The sequence below is a fragment of the Aulonocara stuartgranti genome (assembly GCF_965226115.1).
Source record: "Aulonocara stuartgranti genome assembly, chromosome: 18".
In the NCBI taxonomy this organism is placed as follows: domain Eukaryota; kingdom Metazoa; phylum Chordata; class Actinopteri; order Cichliformes; family Cichlidae; genus Aulonocara; species Aulonocara stuartgranti.
In genome coordinates, this window is record NC_138954.1 from 2,857,775 (window position 1) to 2,877,885 (window position 20,111).

General features: G+C 44.0%; 1 long non-coding RNA gene across 1 annotated transcript; it reads left to right on the top strand.

The window, feature by feature from the left end:
• Nucleotides 1-636: 636 nt before the first annotated feature.
• On the top strand, nucleotides 637-6,498 carry LOC309693659. The gene is made up of 3 exons (XR_014272689.1): nucleotides 637-793; nucleotides 1,697-1,821; nucleotides 6,229-6,498. It is a non-coding gene; the product is annotated as an uncharacterized lncRNA (long non-coding RNA).
• Nucleotides 6,499-20,111: the final 13,613 nt, after the last annotated feature.

Consider the following 20,111-nt stretch of genomic DNA (forward strand, 5'->3'; position numbering starts at 1 on the left):
TTGTGGTTTTCATTTATTTTTTTGGCTCATTTCTTGTTTGTTTGTTTCCTGTAATCCTCAGTGCTTTCACACTGTTGTGGGCTTTACTTCCATTCTTTGTTCGGGGTTTTTTTCATCTATTTGTGTTTCCTCGTCTCTTCCATGCTCCGTCCTCCTGCCGGTGTTCTCAGTACACACTCTCGAGTGCGTCTCAGTTCCTGAATTGCATCATGAGGGGAGAGGAGGCTGTGGGAGGTGCTGTAATCGAGGACGCACAGGTGTATGCTTCACACAGCTGGAACATACAAACAAGTTCTTTCGGTGCATGTGACTAAAAATGGATCCTATCTCTCTGGTTGATGTGATTTTGATCAAAAGCCTTAAATATAAAACATGAACAGAAGAATTTATGATGCACTTGGTGAAACTTTAAATTTAATTGGCATCACTTTCTAAACGAGGCTGTTTTTAAAGCGTAGATGTGTCATTAAGTTAAAGATGCGTTGCCTCGTCGGGTGAAGACTCGAGGAGTCTCAGGTGTGCAGTCTGGATGGTCTGACCTGCCGTCATTAGCATCACCTGTGCTGAATTAACCAGTCACCCTGTTGTTCACCTGCCTCACACTGTACTGTTCTTTCCTCTCGAGCTGCTCGGCCGTCCTCTCTTCGTCCTTTGAGTTGTTTCATGTTCCTGCTCTTTTGCGCGCTCTCCACCCGCCTGTTTGCCACGCCACCTGATTACCTGCGCGTGACCTCTGACTGGATAAAAGATTCAGATTTTATTCTCTCTGCCTCTTGTGTGTCCTGCATACTTAGTAAGTAATTTTCTGCTGGAAACTGGAAGCACGGTCGTATTTCTAACAGGCTGAGTTAGTTTAACAAGCTCCTTTGAGCCCCCAAATTCACCCGAGTGGCATCGAGACCCCGCTGGTTAAAGGTCACATGGATATAATTATGACAATGCTCCTTATATGTTTCAGGTGGACTGCTTAAGTCCAAAAACAGCCCGTAACCTGAAGCATTTCTTCATTTTTGTCCTGATAACATCATTGATGCGTAATGACTGTAAGGGAGCACTTATTGTTGAGTTTCAGAGAGAAACAACGCATCAGTTTAAATTCTGACGACAGAAGAAGAAATGGTTCTGCGGGACATTTCCTTTGTCTGATTGGAGTGTGCTCTTTGCTGGGGTGTGGGTGGGTGGGGTGCAGTGAAAATAAATGGCTTACACGACGGAGATTTCCTTAAGTAGACTCAGAAGAAATCCACCTTCTGTTATTTATTTCAGCTGTTTCCTCTCAGCGGGGCTCAGCTCTTAACATAAGTAGCACATCTTAGTTCCTGTGTTTCTGCACCGCCGTCCTTCACGATGCCTTTGGCTGTTTTTTACATCCTGGGAATTAGTTTTGTTCAAAAGCTCCACTCCATTTGCAGCTTTTGGTGATTTGTCCACATTCTGTCTGTAGTGACAGTTTCACAGCAAGAAGCTGTATGGCTACAGGGTGTATGAAAGTATACAGCTTTTCAGCACGGTCGATAGAAAAAATGGCCACTTTTTCCTTTCTATTAAAACCATACAGATGCTAAATTTAGGTCACGTGTTTGAGTGCCTTGTATAAAATCATCTATGATCCTGCTGTCAGCTGATCTCTGAGAGCGTGAAAGAGACTTTGAGTAGAAAACAAAGTCTAACTAATAAACTCTTTGGGAATATTTAGGGTTTAGCCGATGGATGAGGGCGAGCTGGCCAACATGGATGAAGCTGTGTGGTGGTTGTAGGTAGCTGGATCTGATGTGGATCTGACCCTCTGATGTGTGGATGCCCAGAGAGCAGCAAACACTGGTAGTTCCTCTAATGTCCACTTTCACACTGACTCACATTTGAAATCATTTTTTATTCCAACAGCAGAATACAGTCTGGGCTTTTGGATAGCATAGTGGAGCCTCACTGGGAAATCTACATCATAACCTGATGTGCAGCTCCAGAGAAATGCAACCTGTGGCCTGTTCAGCTTCATCGATTCTTCATCTGCATTTCCGCAACTTTTTCAACACAGTTTTTGAATTTAACAGTTACACAAAAACAATCATCACCTGTGTATAAAGCATAAATGATCATAATCAAAATGTCAGCAGATTGTTGAAACTATCAGAATAATCATGAAGAAAGAGGAAAAAAAGCTGTCGCTGCGTGTGAGACGTCAGGACAGCCACGCCGTAATGAAGACATAATGCACCACAAACGCATAAATGTGGGCAACGACACTGGTCACTGTGCAAGCTACATCATAGGCTCTACAAAGGTTCTCTGCAGAACTCTTGTGGTTCTGAAAGTAGAATGGGAGGCAGAGCCTTCAGCCCTCAGCTGTGGAACCAGCTCCCAGTTTGGCTTCAGGAGACAACAACACCCTCTCTACTTTGAAGGTTAGGGTTCAAACTACTGCTGGATCAACTGATCCTGAGCAGTCCCTTAGTTGTGCTGCTATAGGATCAGACTGCTGGAGGATCTCCCATGATCCACTGAGTCAATATAATTCAGTGTTTTCTGTCCCACAGTTTGTGTTAGTCCTCATCTCTATACTCTCTTTTCCCCCTTCTCGTCCCCTTACTCCCCCACATACTTACTGCAGATGGCCCCGCCCCTCCCTGAGCCTGGCTCTGTTGGAGGTCTCTTCCTGTTAAAATGGAGTTCTTTCTCCCTGCTGTCACCGAGTGCTGCTCATAGGATTGTCTGATTGTTGGCTTTTCCCTCTAATGCCGTAGTACTTTACATTGGAGTGAGAGGGTGCTCAGGTGTTCAGTGGGACAGACTTAACTGAACACGAGCCTCTTGTCAGCTCCCTGCACTCCCCAACAAACAAACCGACACACACTGGCAGAAACTGTTCAATAAGATGTTTTCCCGCCCGGCTGAGCAGTACTGACCAAAATCAGCTCAGAAAACAGTTAATTTGAAGGCGCTGCTGTTTCGGTTTCACCCGGCCTCGGCTCTTATTTATTCCACAGACTGCTCTGATGTTCAGGTGAGCTCCTCTTCGGAGCTGCCGCAGCGTCGCTCACTCATTATTATTCACATATTCAGCTTCCTGTGCCAGCTGCGTGAGCTTACACCGCCGGTATTTGTTCAGGCTTTAAAAGGAGCAGCACTTATTATTCGTGTGAGAGACGGCACAATGGCTTTTAGCTGAAATTGTCCGCCCACGCGTGTTGTTTTTGATAGTTTTTCCTGGCATGTTCCCAGGAAATGCACTCAATATGTAAACGAGTGTGACACTCAAACAATTATTCGACTCGGTGATTCAGACGTGTGCTGTGAAACGTCGTGCCATTAAGTGCCAGATTCAGGCCCGTGTGCTGCTTCTGAGCAGTGGTTTGAGGTTTTATTTCAAAGTGTTAAAACTGCTGCTGATTTTAATTGTTTAGTGAGGGCAGCTAATTGGGAAACATACCTGGATGTGATTGGTTTCCTATTATTCTGCAAACACAGCAACAATCAAAGTCACATACGTTTCAGTTACTCTCATTTTTATTGCTTTACAGTCATTATACACACCAGAAAATGTTTGTTTTCCTGACTGATAGATATATTTAATGTTTTCTGTCTTATCCTGGTGGAACTTCCCACAGTGACACCATAAAATCCATCAGCACGGGAATCACAGGTCACACTGGTGGTTACTGCAGAGAGATGCTGCTTTAGTCCAGCGCTGAGAGATGGACAAATATAAGTTACACACATTTCTCTTTTTGTTTGTTTTTACCAGAGAGATTCAGATTTTAGACAAACTGAGGAGTTCTGGAGCCTCCATCAGGTGTGGACGTCCACAGCAGCTAAGGCTTGTTTCAGTTTTGATGTTTCACACCACAAGCAGCAAAGGTTCCTTAAAAACATCCTTGTGTGTTTCGAGCAGCAGGAAGGGGGCAGCTGAGGCAGTGATGTGTTACTAGAAAGGGATTAAAGGCTACGTAAATGCTACCTTGATGATAAAATACTGAAGGTGACAGCGACAGCACGCACTCATCGCTGATGTCCTGGTTATACAGTGGGGCAAAAAAGTATTTAGTCAGCCACCGATTGTGCAAGTTCCCCTACTTAAAATGATGACAGAGGTCAGTAATTTGCACCAGAGGTACACTTCAACTGTGAGAGACAGAATGTGAAAAAAAAATCCATGAATTCACATGGTAGGATTTGTAAAGAATTTATTGGTAAATCAGGGTGGAAAATAAGTATTTGGTCACCTCAAACAAGGAAAATCTCTGGCTCTCACAGACCTGTAACGTCTTCTGTAAGAAGCTTTTCTGTCCCCCACTCGTTACCTGTATGAATGGCACCTGTTTGAACTCATCATCTGTATAAAAGACACCTGTCCACAGCCTCAAACAGTCAGACTCCAAACTCCGCCATGGCCAAGACCAAAGAGCTTTCGAAGGACACCAGGAAAAGTATTGTAGACCTGAACCAGACTGGGAAGAGGGAATCTACAATAGGCAAGCAGCTTGGTGTGAAAAAATCAACTGTGGGAGCAATCATCAGAAAATGGAAGACATACAAGACCACTGATAATCTCCCTCGATAATCTCCACGCAAGATCTCATCCCGTGGGGTCAAAATGATCATGAGAACGGTGAGCAAAGATCCCAGAACCACACGGGGGCACCTGGTGAATGACCTGCAGAGAGCTGGGACCAAAGTAACAAAGGTCACCATCAGTAACACACTACAACGGCAGGGAATCAAATCCCGCAGTGCCAGACGTGTTCCGCTGCTGAAGCCAGTGCATGTCCAGGCCCGTCTGAAGTTTGCCAGAGAGCACATGGATGATACAGCAGAGGATTGGGAGAATGTCATGTGGTCAGATGAAACCAAAGTAGAACTTTTTGGTATAAACTCAACTCGTCGTGTTTGGAGGAAGAAGAATACTGAGTTGCATCCCAAGAACACCATACCTACTGTGAAGCATGGGGGTGGAAACATCATGCTATGGGGCTGTTTTTCTGCCAAGGGGACAGGACGACTGATCCGTGTTAAGGACAGAATGAATGGGGCCATGTATCGTGAGATTTTGAGCCAAAACCTCCTTCCATCAGTGTGAACTTTGAAGATGAAACGAGGCTGGGTCTTCCAACATGACAATGATCCAAAACACACCGCCCGGGCAACAAAGGAGTGGCTCCGTAAGAAGCATTTGAAAGTCCTGGAGTGGCCTAGCCAGTCTCCAGACCTCAACCCCATAGAAAATCTGTGGCGGGAGTTGAAAGTCCGTGTTGCTCGGCGACAGCCCCAAAACATCACTGCTCTCGAGAAGATCTGCATGGAGGAATGGGCCAAAATACCAGCTACTGTGTGTGCAAACCTGGTAAAGACCTATAGTAAACGTTTGACCTCTGCTATTGCCAACAAAGGTTATGTTACAAAGTATTGAGTTGTATTTTTGTTATTGACCAAATACTTATTTTCCACCCTGATTTACCAATAAATTCTTTACAAATCCTACCATGTGAATTCATGGATTTTTTTTCACATTCTGTCTCTCACAGTTGAAGTGTACCTCTGGTGCAAATTACTGACCTCTGTCATCATTTTAGGTGGGGGAACTTGCACAATCGGTGGCTGACTAAATACTTTTTTGCCCCACTGTAACTGGTTGCTCGTATATTTGATGTTGACATTTATGTTGTTGAAAAGTTATCAGGAGATCAGATTTTGCCCCATCACGCTCACAGTGGTACCACAGTTTCCACAGTGTTGACTGAACCACAAACTGTCAGAAGTTCGGTTTCATAATTTTATTTTTCATTCACATTGTTTAAAATCCCTTTAAAGCATAAAAGAACCAGCAAAGTTTAATTGTTGTTGTGTTTGCTATTTCCTGTGTGTGCGTGTGTGTGTGTGACGTATTACTTAAAAAAGACAAATGCTATTTATTTGTGTTTTTTCATTACATTTAAACAGCAGCAGGACGATGTTTGTGTCAGTTAAGAGTCAGAAGGAACCATAAACCAACTGTAATCTTTCATCCACTTTATTACTTTTTAATAAATGTTTTTCTTTTTGCTCTTTGTTTTATTTGCTCTGACTCAGCGTTGCACTCACCTGGAACTCTGTTAAACTCAATAAACATGACATTCATAACATTTTGACAAGCTTGGAACAGACATGAACTCAAACACTGGACGAGGTTTATTGCAGGTTTTGAAGCAAAGCTGCCAATAATGCAAGAATGAAAGATTTTCTTTTGTATTTCAGAGCATGAGGAGAGGAGAGCTGACAACAAACTAACAAACAGGAGGAGCAGCTAGAAACACCTGATCGACAAAATCACTGAAGGATGTGCAACAGCCTGCTGATCACTGACAGGAAACTCAGCCTTAGTACAAGTAACCTCAGTAATTATCTGTGTTAAATAGTATTAATTCAATGAAATGAAACAGTTTCATTTATTGTTTTCTATCCTAGGATATAAAGTTCATCAGCAAGAACTTAACTTTCAGAACTGGCCTCATGCTCACAAAAACACATTTCACTCATTTCTTATCACGAGTCGTGTTTTTGTTTTCTGCTGTACAACAAGACAGCGAGTGTTTATCAATGTTGTCATCACTGCAGCTGTTTTTATAATAAACTCAGATCATTTACAGCAACTAGTTTAAGTCATGTCAGTTTATTTATGCGCTCACTTACAAACAGCAGGCGCTGACCGACTGTGCAATAACAAGAGATTAAAAACATAAAAAATATGAACAACAACACAAGTAAAAAACAAGTTTTCACAAAAATACAACGCCTGCGTTTAAATATACGAACAGAGGCTCTACAGAAGGCAGTGAGGCAGATTAATAAACAGCAAAACGAGTCATTAACAGCTGACACAGAGAAATAACATCCACGAAGGCGGATGATGAGTGAGCAGGAAACCAAAAACGAGGCAAAGGCAGCGTGATGACATCATGAGGACGAGGGCAAACGGAGCTGACGGGCACAGATGAAACTGACGGGCATTTATTTTTCCGTGTTAAATGTGCACGCCGTAAGCACACGCAGCTCCTGCAAGTGTGACTACACGTTGCAGTGATGCAGACCAGAGACTGACCGCAGCCTGAACGAGGACAGGGCCGATCTTCTCTTTGTCACGTTTCAGTCTGTACATCCTTAGTTCCTTTCCTTGCATCCTCTCCTTCACAGTTTTGTCCCACCAGCAGATCCACGAGGAGAGAAACAGTGAGACGTCGTCCCTTCGGAGCCTCATAAACTGTTTTGTTATGGCTGCTTTTTATGATCTCAGATGTCACAGAGATTATGACGTGTTTATAACAGTTCGATTAACTGTACAACCTGGAGCAGCACGTGACAAGATGCAACCTCTTTTCTTTTAAGTGAACAGACACTATTCAGAAAACGTCTGAATACAAAGGACGAGTCCACACAGCGGTGTGCCAACACATCCGCTAACAGCACATCTGTGCAGCTGCTGTGGCGGGCCTCCTCAGTCCGCTGTCCTCCGCGTGGAGTTTAGGACTTGATACATATTAAGACTGACTTTCAGGTCACAGGAGGAGACAAGGAGGCACAAATTATATAAAATGCAGGAAAATTAAAAACAGCGACCCAAACTCAAAAAGATTTCTTCCCCTGTTCAACATGACTCAGGCTTTATCTGCTTTGGTTACCATGGAGATGCCTTGTTGTTCCCTAAAGAGTTCGTTCCCTTTAAGTATCAGTAAGAACGTGTTTGTACTCCACGTTTGATGCCAGAAACATTACACTGCTCTGTCTAATTCCCAGCTTTTCAGCGAACTGTTGGTGGACTGATGACTTCCTGTCGTTGCAGGAAGTATATGAACATTTGTGGAGCAGCGGTGGAGCTCTGACCTGCTTTCCTGTAGGACTATGCAAACATGGGGCCGGCGGTCACACAGCAAAGTCCTTGAGGCCCTCGTGAGCATTGACACAGCAGCTGTCGACATCATTGAGCCTGACGCAGATCAAAGTGAACAGATTCTCATCAGCCGCTCTGCTCAGCAGCCTGATGAGAGTCCGCCGCTGAGTGACTGTTTCCTGTATGTTTATTTAATCAGGGCGAGTCTGAGCCTTAATCACACACTTCCATGACTCATCTTCATCCCGCAGCCCTTCGACGCTGACATGATGGAAAGTGACACGAAGCCACTGGCACGGCTCCTGCTTCTGTTACCTCTGTCCTCACGTCAGTGACAACATCTGGGCTCTGCTCAGAAGGTGAAAATAAGTCTGAGACCCAGGAGTGACCTCACACATCTTTACCTCAGTGATGTCTGATGTCACAAGAGCTGGATGGGTTAAAAAGTAGTTGTTTAAACTCATTTTGGAGGAGGCACCTGTCTGCACATGTCCACATGTAGCTGCCCTTCAAGCCAGCCAGAAGATAAAACCCCTCCCTCACATCCTGGGTCCTCCTCGGGAGTCTGGGACAACCATGTCATCTCGACTTGGAGTGAGCAAGTGAAGGACTGAGCTCAAAGAGCACGAAGGATAAACTTCCAGGCACTACTCGCAGCTGTCGATGAGGGAAACAGTGAAGATGAACCAACAAATCTTCTCCTTCGAGGTCAGCTGTCTCTCTTTGAAACTTACCTGGAGCGGTAGGGTTGCTGTTTGCAGTCATTTAAAATCTTTCTCCAAAACAGTGGTAACACCACAGTGTGAGAAACATCCACTGAAGGATGCTTTAATGACCAAAAACAGCCCACAGCACTGAAAACCTCTGAACTGTTGTTCGGACTCAGGACAAGACGCGGGAGATGAACACGTAGGAAATAATAAAAACACGGAGATGAGTGCGGTGTGGATGCGCACGGCATTTTCAAAGGAGGCACAAGACGAACAAAAATCTAAACATAAACACAGAACTGATCATTTTAAAGGGTCCATTCAGGAGGGGATGGAAAAAAGCCTCCTCTGAAGCTCAAGGTCATTCAGCTCATCCCTATTTTTGCTTTTTGTCTAGTTTTACACACAAAGATTGATTTTCTTTCCGGGTTTTTGAGCTGGTATCTGTGGCTTTGAGTTTCCCCCAGACAAGAGGGAGCCGGCCCACTGCACAACGAAGCAGTCCCCAGGCCCAAAGGAGGGAGGGGTTTAATTAGAGGATCAGCTTTGAAATCGTGACCTGGCCTTCCTCCCCCACCCAGCCCAGACCCCTCCACGTCCACATCACCCTGCTACCATCACATCAGGAGCAGAGGGTGAACCAGCTCTGTGGTCTGTACATCTCACCTAAAACATGGCGAGTTCATAAACAATGTCGTCGGTCAGTTCTTAAATCAGACGAGAGAAACATCAGATACATAAAATGTTCTCCTGACTCACTTTTCTAAACCTGTGGTCGGGTTCCTGCTCGAAGCAGCTTTGTTGTGTATTCTCAGGACTCCTTATCACCGAGCTGCAGCGCTCCAACCATGTCATTACCTCCTTTATCTATTTCTCCGATCCGTGATTACTCTGTGGGCGATTTGTTTCTCATAGGTCAAAACTGAATTGACTTCATAACCTGCTTGGGGTGGGGGGTGAAATCAATAGCGCTGCCGGGGTAAGCCTTCTCTCTGATCCGTCTAAATCGATTGTCACCAAGAGGGGGATTCAGAGGGAGCTGCTGCAGGTGGAGGTGGAGGGTGATATGAAAACCTGAAAAAACCCAGCACGGTGCCAGAGTATCGATAAGCTTCCAGCTGTATCGAAGGATTAAAGCTGCGGGTCTCCGGTAGGTCCACTTCATTAACAGATCGACTCAGAGAGGCGGGTGATGATCAAAGTAAAGCTCTGCACACCAAGCGAGGGGAGCAGGGGCTGATGGGAAAGCGGCTGTCAGAAAAATAAAAAACAAACACAGATTCACCAATAAGTTCATGGAAATATTCAGAACACTTCTGGTAAAATGCTTCTAATGAGGCACTAATTATAAAGGCCACAGAAGCTGAAATTAGTGGTCTTTTGGTGCAAACACAAACAGTTTATAATGAGCAGCAGAGAGACAACGAGAGCAAACACAGCCCATAATATGGCCTTCAGATATTAACCTCTCAGTAAAAGAAAGGTTAACAAAAGGAAGTGCACTTTTTTTGCTTCATAGTTTTATCTAATTAACTTATTTCACTCCATAGAGTCCTGTGATTGTGCTATATTCAGCTTTTAAATGTCATTTTCTTAATCACCGCGTGTTTCTGGGCGTGTCGTCCTCGTCTCGGTCTGGAATAAATGTATCCAGCTCCTGAAGAGTGTTTCCCCCTCTCTGCTGGTTGGTTCTGCCTCAGTTTGAAGATGATGTCTAGCACAGACAAGTGTTAATGAAAGTCTGGATTTTCTTGCTAAGAGTCACAGTCGAGCTCCAGATTGCTGCTGCCATAGCTGCTGGTCTGTTTCATTCTTTTTAGAAGACATGTAGTGATCGACCAGCCAGGAGCAACATCGCTGGTTTCCAGCGTTCTCGGTCAGTCTCACATATCACCAATTAGAAGCTGGTCTGGCATGCTTATGTGATAAATGTCATTAGTGTAGAAGCTCCTCACTGTGGAGGCAAAGCTTTCCAGAGCAGCCTCGGTATGAGCAACGGAGCAAAGCAGTGGAAGATTATGATGAAAAAGAAAAAAGGGTCAATGACGGTTTATTTGTGTTGCTATTTAAATCTGTTGCACCTGCTTTTGTTCAGTAAGGTCAAATACATCAGGTCACGCTGGGCGTACAGCAGCTCACTTTCTTTTGTTGTTTGTGCCTTTTTTCAGTAGCAAAGAGTTTTAGATCCTGTGATTTGCTGCACTTTGGGGGAAACTGTGAAGGTTAATATTTTGCTCTGCTTTCTGGTTTAGGTTTTTTTTTGTATATGCTGTCAGTCGTAGTTCTGAGAAAGAAAACTGGAATCGTCATAAACTGGTATCGGCACGTCACAGACGGAAATCAGAACTGGCCAAGAAAACTGCAATCAGTGCATCAATACATTTAACCGCTTCTAAAGACATGTTTGTGCAAAAAGTATTTTTTATAATTTGAGTTTTCTTCTGCCCATGGACCAGCCAGCTTGTGTAAAAGCTGCAGTACTTTAAATGTTAGCAGCAGCAACTTACAGAACGACAGATATTTATCATGTCAGACAGCACGAAGAAGAGAAGCTGGGATGAAGGTGGGCTGCAAAGTGGCTTGCATTAGCAACAGCAGGCAGGCTAAAGCAGCTTAAACAGCTCGCCAACATGAAATTTAGAGTTTGCTCAAAGGCTGACAGGCTGATTGTTTGTTTGTTGATCGGTTACCTGATGCATACTGTATTATGATGCTACATATTTGTTGTTGAAGTCTAAAAAGGTGGCAGGGTGCAGAGGGACCACTGTAGTTCAGCAGTTTTTGCAGAACATCGTATGGATTTAAAGTTAGCAGAAAGCCAGACTTTAGTTAACTCTATTCAGACATTACACCCTGCAATAAAATAATTAGCTGCAATTTAAAAAATGTACAGACGTGAGCCAGTAAATGTTCACTTTAGGGCTGGAACATGAACACGTTACATCATGTGATGACTGAGCTGAGGAAGCAGCATCATCAGCATCGTTTCACCTGTATCCTCAGTGTCAAATTTTACTCCACAGAGATTTTCTGTTCAGTTTGAATGAATCAATCATCTGGCTGGTTCACCCATTTTCTTCAGTTTCCCGCAATCCACCAGGAGCTGAGGAGTAATCAGCGTTATTAAAGTCCGAATCTTACAGAGAAGTTTAATTTGTACATCATCTCACCCTTTAATTATAGATGACACAAAGTTACAAACGAGCTTCCCGCACCGAACGTCCTCTGTGACTCATCCTGATTTAATTTTTGCAGCGAGGTTCATCCGCCGCTGTGATCGGACAGGTTTTGTGAAAATGAAAATGTAGCTCCTTTTGAATGGATTCACACTTTCAGCTTTCAATTAGCGCAGCAGCACTGTGACAGATGGAGGGGAAAAGTCATTTCCTTTTCAAGCTCTGAAGAGAGGAAGAGAGGAGCGAGGCCCAGGGCGAGCGATTCCGACCTGATGTAGAATTGTCTGAATCAAAGTCCCGGGGCGGGCTCGGTTCGCTCTGACGTTCCTGTTGGGGGGGTGGTCGGGTTTTTACTCAAAGATTTACAGAGGAGCTCATCTCTGCTTTACATCTTCAAGTCCTCCATGGGGACCACAAGGAAAAATAAATAAGTCATCTCTGCGGTGACACAAAGGAACCTGGCAGGTTTAAGGCTTTACAGTCTGAACCAGGAAATAATCACCAGAAAATCATAGATTTGTGTGTTTATTAAACCTTCTGACAATTAAAAGATTAATTAAATATTCCTTTTAAGAGTTATAATTTATATCACGTGGTGGATCACGAGGCAGCTCTGTGCTGTGACTGGTCAGAGGGTGAGGGGAAGGAGCATAGAGACAGGTCATGGTTTACTTCGATGTATCCTGAAACAGCTGTCGAGCATCTGAGAACATAACGTCAGAGAAACGAGGCGCTCTGCTCAGTTTCCCCCAAATAACTTCTGTGTTTGGCTTTTTTATGACGTCTCCTTCTTTTGGCTCCTCCTTTCAGGTGTCATCTGATCATCTGCCTCCATCTCACCTCATCCCAGCATCCGCCTCTGTCACACCAGCCCTCTGCATGTCCTCCTTCACTACATCCTCAGAGGTCTCCTCCTGAACTGCAGCTCCATCTTCATCATCCTTTGTCCACTTTATGTAAGCATCTCTCCAACTTTGTCTCCAAACATTTTTATGACACGCAGGTTGTAAATAAACGCAGCGAATCAAACAAAATGAAGTTTGACATGAAGGCCTCTTAACTTGTGCTGTGAATGATGGACATTTAGCGGACGCCGCCTCGTTACGATTAATCTCGTCCAAAGTGCAATCTGAATTTATAAAGCACCTGCAGACGTCAGATTAATGGAAGAAAAACTGTTACCGGGAGAAATGTGGCGAGAGAAAAACTTCAACAGTTTCATCTCTTTTCAATGAACTCCCTTTCCCAAAGCCTCGTAAATCACTTCGTCTAATGACTTATTTTTAAAAAATGACACGACTGCCACATAAAGCTGATATATAATGTGTCAGTCGTGGCTTTAAGACGATTAGATTTTATGAACTTAGCCCGTTTATGGGCTTTGTATAGAGTCTTTGAGGAGAGGACAGGGTCAGCTTATTAAAACGTTATGGCAGTCATTAATTATGTAAAATCAGGCACCGCTGCGCAGGAAGATGAATCTTCGGTTACTTTCCTCCTCTGAAGCTCAATGCGAGGAGGAGGACAGCTCTGCAGGGCGGGTGTCCCGTTACAAATCTGTGCAGCTGCTGTGAGCTCTTCACATACGAACACGTTTGCATTCGTGATGTTTTCAGGAGACACGACACTTAGAATATGTCATCATTAAATTAAAATATACAATATAACTGCCATTGTATTATTTCATCTCTCATCTCTGAGGCGTCTTTAGTTCTAAAAGCTGACGAGGAGTCACGGGTATTTACCCTCGGGTGGGGTCTTCACATTGGAGGTGGGCCTGAGATGATCCTGCAGTCCTGTGGGTTATTCAGGCTGCCGTGGGTCAAAGTGTGACTTTCTGTTCACTCATCTGAGCCCCCACCTCTTCAAAGATGGTTATTAGAGGTGGACATAAACAAGCTCCTCAAACGTTTGTCTTCTCATGAGTTTCCTGCCAGATGAGCTGCTGGGCCATGAGTCTGCAGGGCGCTCACATGACCTTTGGGATGAGCCTGTTTAGGTCTGACGGTGATGCTGGGTCTCAGGTGCAACGGGAAGTTGTGCATGGAGAAAGTTTCTCCAACAATCCTGCCACATAAGGAATGACAGAGCTCTTCTGCCTGGGTCAGCGACTCTCAGGAAGACCTCCGTGAAGATTAGAGGTTAAATACCTGCAACCCCCCCATTAGCTCTTATATCAGGAGAAGCGGCTCCAACGAGCCACGACTGTCTTCATGAACCTGAACAAAAGTCCAGCTGACGTCAACACAATCGTTGGAACAACTCAGTCATCCTTTTAATGCCTCTTTTGCAATAATTTCACAAATCAGTGCACTAATGAGATTGTCATTATACTTACAGCTGAGTGTAATTGTTTGTACTTTATTCAATTACTGGGTATGTAAGGTAAAAAAAACACTGGCATCTCTGTCTCTGCTCTTCTGATGCTCTAAAATCAGAAGTAATAAACTATTTTGTTTCCTGCTTATCTAATCCAGGAGCAGAAACAGCGCGTCAGACGGTGGCTGAGATTAAATGGCTCGTTGAGACTCCTGCACTCGAAGGGTTGTGTGGTGATTAGCAAAGGGTTAAACTCTATACCCCGACCCCACCCTCCCCTCTCCGGCCCTGCAGGATGGTTTGGATTATCTCCCCCTCCCCGTTATCGGCAGCAGAGGGGGTCGCGCCTCCCCTGTAGCCGAGCTGGAGCTACAGATGGCGGAGGAAATTAGAGTCTGCACGCTATGATCAGGATCAGAGCTAAAAACCCCAAAACAGCCGGGTTCCCCTCAGGTGCAGGTTTCTAATCATCCAGGGGGGGTCGGCTCTCTGTAAACTTTTCATTCTTCCACAGGTTGATGTTTCTCGCAGTGAAATTTTTAATTGCAGAACTTGTTGCATTGCTAATTTTCCCAGATCCGAGCGTTTTCTGCTTTAATGTTATCTTACAAGCAGGCATCGATTACAGCGAGACAACAGACTCCGAGTGTCTGCCAATCCACAACAAACGCAGTAAGCCAATTAGAGATAACTATCGTGGAACTTAATCGAATTAGCATTGCTCATTTGCCATCCTTCTCTTTCCATTCCACAATCCACATGACCCATCCCATCCGCCCCTCCCGTTTACACTCTGTTACAGCAGGCAGGCGGCAGGCAGGCGGCAGGCAGGCGGCCCACCAACCGAGCCAAGAAATTAAAGTTTAAAAATGTGCAGAAGAGACTTTTTATCAGCAGAAATACTTCAGGATATTTCAGCAAAGATTGTGCCCATATTTCAGCCGTGACGTCCTTCAAATGCATGAAAAATGTGCTTAACTTGGCATCAAATTCAGCAAAATGTCAGTTTGTTAAATGTCTGTTTGCATATGTAAGATGACACAAATCACACAAATCCACCTCTTTCTCCTCAGAGTCTTTGTTTCCCCACTTCCTGCACTTATTGGTGTTTTTTGTCTTCGTTCTGAAGCTGAAAATCTCGCAGACTGTGACTTCAGCAAACAGCACATGTTTCTGAAGGGGTGCTGTGAGGATTTTGTCTGTTACCACAGCAAGAACAGTCGAACGGGAACAGTGGGAGAGGAGCCGAGTTGGAAACGATGGCAGAGGCTGGAAAACGTCCACATGAAACTGGCAGAAACGGCTTCTTCTTCTTCTTCTCGGGATTTTGACCTTTTTGCACACAAAAGGTCAACATGATGTAAAGCTTCCACATCAGTGCGGTGACAGAGTTATTCACTGCACTGAATTCACGTCCCAAGTATGATTTTTCTCTTTTTAATGTTCTGAATTTGTTTATTGAGCATCAGGTTGGAACAGAAGAAATAAAAGCCTTTCATCACTTTGCTCACGTTTTCTCTGGAACCACTTTCAGCCGTGTTTGTGGTAACAGTTCAATTTTATATATGCACCACAGTGAACACGATTTTATGCATTTTTATTTTACAGAAGTTGTCTTTTGGCAGCAGATTCGGAGTGTTTATCCAAAGTCAGCATTTTTCAGAGTAAGTTTAATCGTTATGAAGCAGCAGAGCCCAAAGAAAGTTGTTTTAGTGCCTAAAATGTAACGTTTAAGTCCTTTAAAATGTGATTTTTGAAATCACTACTTTATTTTTTATCAGCAAATATTCTTTGAGCGCGTAATTAAGGACCAGCGTGGATACATCTTAACTACAGATGTGTTTTACTGATGCTGGAATACCCCTGACTCGTCTCCTCAGCCTGAATGTCTGTTTCAAGACTTCCTCGGTCACTGTTTATGAATGGACCTCGATTTTTTTAGCTAAATCTCTGTCGGGGGATAACAGAGTCCTCTGCCAATGCATTTTTGTTGAAGAAATCTTTTGTTTGCTTGTTGCATGAGCTTTGTTCTGGTATCAACCTGCCCAAAGTGACCGTCCACTTGTGCAAGCAGCGCTCGACCGTGTTTCCAGGTGTTTCCTTTGCTGGTTGAGTTTCTCGTGTTTTAAAGGTGAGACGGAGCTTTTTTTTAATCACTGCAGCACACGGACGCTAAACACTTCAGGAGAATCACTTTCTGCGTGGACGTTAAGCTCAGGATCAGGACGTTTTCACATCATCTAATGAATGCAGCAACATGTTAGTGACCAACCTCAGACTGAAGTTTGGTACGTTTACGGCATCGTCTTCCTCGCTGTTTGTCTCCCCATCAGCACCAGCTTCCCTGCTGGTGTGTTTAGATAAACCCAGTCACACATTATTATAAGTCAGCTAACTCGACTTCAGTAACTCTCTAAACTTGGCTGCTGTTTAGTTTTCTTTCTCCGTTAATGTGCAGGGTTAATTGTAACAGCTGGATGGACAGACACTGATCGTTTTATTAGAGCTGAAGGAGTTTGGACCATCTTTAAGTCTCAGCTGTTTGATTTCAGGGACTGGAGGAACATTTGGATCCTGAAGTGAGAAACGATGGCAGACAAAACTTCACCACAAATGGAAACCAAGATTTTGTCTCTAGATTAAGAAATTCTCTACTTACATGTAAATATCTGTTTTTAGTTATTTAAAATTGTTTCTCTTCATTTTATATTCAAAACGTTATTTCTGCTTGAGTATGTTTACTTGGCGAGTTACTGTTTTTCTCTGCAGTTTCCAAGCTGTAAAATCAGCCAAATATGTCGTCAGCACCAGGTAGGCTGTAAATCTCTGCGGTGGGATGGGAGCATATGGTGGGAGGAATAATCTGACGACGGCCAAGCTTCAGTTTAAACCCCAAACAGGCGACCAAAGCTGAAGAAGCTTAGAGAGAAATTAAGACAAAACCTTCAGAGAGCGAGTCACAAAACAGCACTTCCATTAGTTTTTCACCTACTGTCTCTAGAATACAGAGCAGAGCATCTTTCTAATTACCGAGCCACCTGTTTGTTTTACATAGTCTGTTAGCTGAAGTTTTATTTTTAACACATGGCAGATGTCTTCAAACCATCAGCCTGAATAAAGTCGAAATCCAACAATGGAAAGCAGAAGCAGGAATCTGTTTTTTAGGAACAAACGCACAAACCACACTAAGGAAGCTCACAAGCTTGTGAACGTTTCCCTCTGAAGCTGTTTGTGAAGCTCCTGTTAAACGAGCAGATTTGTGCAACGCCTCCTCTGCAGCGTGTGCAGCCGTGAGTGAAACTGTGCAGACGTTTGAACGTGTCGTCAGGGTTTTGTTCTGTTTGTCCTCTTTATTTATTTCTTATAAAGGAACAGCAGGAACAAGGATGGGCTCGTACATGTTATCATCAGGATGAAAGTCTTGATATTTTGGTTTCCATGTCAACTGGAGATAAAACACATCCTAAAAGTATCAAATAAGTTCAAGGTCAGAGGTCACATTTTCTGAAAATCTTGTAAATGCAATAACTCAAGAAGGCACCTGAGCTTTTCAAATTGATGCCACAGGTGCGTTTAGTGGGAGACTGAGGGCTTTAAAAACGTTGGGGGTCATGCATCTGTTAAAAGCGCTGTGACTCATCTAAAGCCACAAACACTTGGACCCGAGGCTGAGCATCATCACTTAATGAGCTGATACAAAACACCAGGAGACAGATGCTGCTGTGAAGTGGCCCCTGAAACATGGAAGTGTTAAGACAACAGTGTAAACCACACACACACACACACACAAACACACACACGTTAGTAATTGATATGTTGTGGGGACACCTAATCGACATAATGCTTTTAACTACAGCTGGGTATCGTCACTGATTTCTAGAATCGATTCAATTCCGATTCACAAGGTCCCGAATCGATTCGATCCACGATTCGATTTAATTCGATTCGATTTGAATCTGGGAAATTTTGACAGTCAGAAATATTATAATTCAGATCAGTACATTTACATATTTTTGTATCTATGAAAAGGAAGCTGACACACGCAAGACTTTATCAAAGGTGTGAGCGTCACAGCAGAGGCCTTTGTGTCAAAGTAGCTGAAGATAAAACACAGAAAAACATGAAGGAGATTTTCCTGTTCTGGGATTTTATAAAAATATTCTGCAGTACATCGAAAACGAAAGAAAACCATTAATCAACATATGATTGTAATCTGAAGTTACAGCGGTTTTATTAGAGACACGGCTGAGCATTTTGCATTTTGCATAATTTTAAAAAGTTTAAATTTGTTCAGTATTGAACGGCAGAAATTAGGTTTTCTTTTCAGATGTAAAACAAACAAAAACAGCGGCTGACAGCCTGTAAACAACGGTAGACTTGTGCGTAACAAGCAAGCGAATAATGCAGAAAACAGACAGACAGGGAGAGACAGAGAGAGAGCTGTGCATCGTGGTGGAAGCAAAACAGCAAAAGTCAGAGTGAGTTCATGACGATGTTGATGTGAAGCGTAGTTTGGATCTTCTTTTGCTGCTGGTTCGGTCAATGTTGTTTGGAGAGACATCAAACTAACAGCTTTAGAATCAGCGCAAAAAGGGCGTAAACACACCTGCCGACAGATCAGAATCAGCGAGCTGTCAGCTTTCAGCTGTGACATGTGAGAAAGTCACATGTCACTGATTCTGATCCGCGGTCAGAGCTTTGTGTTTACGTCTTTGTGCAGAAGCCGTGTTCCTGCTCTCATTCACTGGTTGTTGAAGTTTTGAGGTTTCACCTGAGATTCTGGCATTTCGGGCAAAATAAATTTATATAAAAAAATCGATTCAGGATTTTAAAGAATCGATTTCACGTTATCCAAGCCAGAATCGATTTTAATCGATAAATCGATTATAAAAACCCACCCCGACTAAAACCACATTTTGAGTCTGAAGAATGTCTTCAAACTTGTAGGGACCTGGATTTTGGTCCCTACAAAGAGATGCAACAACAATTTTCCTTGTTTTTCTCTAAACCTCGGAGCAGCTCTGGCAGTAAACCTTCACTGCTCTACATTCACCTGCTGGGCCACCGAGGTTAAGTGCCTTGCTCAGGAGTCATTAATATGAGTCGAGGTCTGTATGGGACTTTGAGCAGGCGGACATTAGTCCGGGTGTCAGCTTCTGCCAGCGTTGGCTCAGTGTCAGCGTGACGTGAAATAAATCAGGGAAGACTTCTTTATCTCAGCTCTGGTCTCTCCTTCCACATCTTCTGAAAAGTCTTTAACCTCGTCCGGGAAGCTAATCAGCAGAGCTGTGAGTGATTTAGAACAGGCTCGTTCCACTCTGCCATCTGGCAGGCGGTGATAGCACCCGGGAGAGCTGTTACAGCTGCTGGCGTGGAACCAACCATGTCCAACGGCGCTGCTGAAGACTCCTCTGCTGCTGCTGCTGCCTCCACGTCAGAAAAATGTGCACGTGATGGAGAGACGACAAACCGACAGCAGCAGGATGAAAGGCAGCGTGCCAAATAGGTCCACCTTGGTGGAGCGCCAGCGGAGGCCAAAATGAAGCCGTGGGCCAATATGTGCAGTGTAAATATTAATCCAGTCAGCGAGGAGGGTTTAATGACTCGTGTTTGGGCCCGTTTATACAACCAGCTCAGGTTTCGCTCACGTGGTGACACAGAGGTGATGAAATGTGTGAGCGGGGCTGGAACCTTGCTACACAACGCCATTAAGAGGAAGTATCAGTCAGATGTTGTTTAGATGCTTTAAAGATGGACACAAAAATCTGTCATTCAGTTTGGAGTGACCGCACAGCTCCGATCAGGAGGAAAGTCGGTCATCAGAACAACAGGACAGATCTGGTTCAAAATGTCACATCTGCTGTTTGCTACACTGACATTCAAGCCTAACATCAGACGCCGCATCATCATCATCATCATCACGTGTGCAGAGGACAGGGACTCGTGATGCTGGCTCACGTCTCCTGAGAGAACGTGTGGTTTCTGCTGCGCACACTTCAGGAAGCATTCAGATCCTTTCTGAAATACTGACGCCACACCGTAAAAACA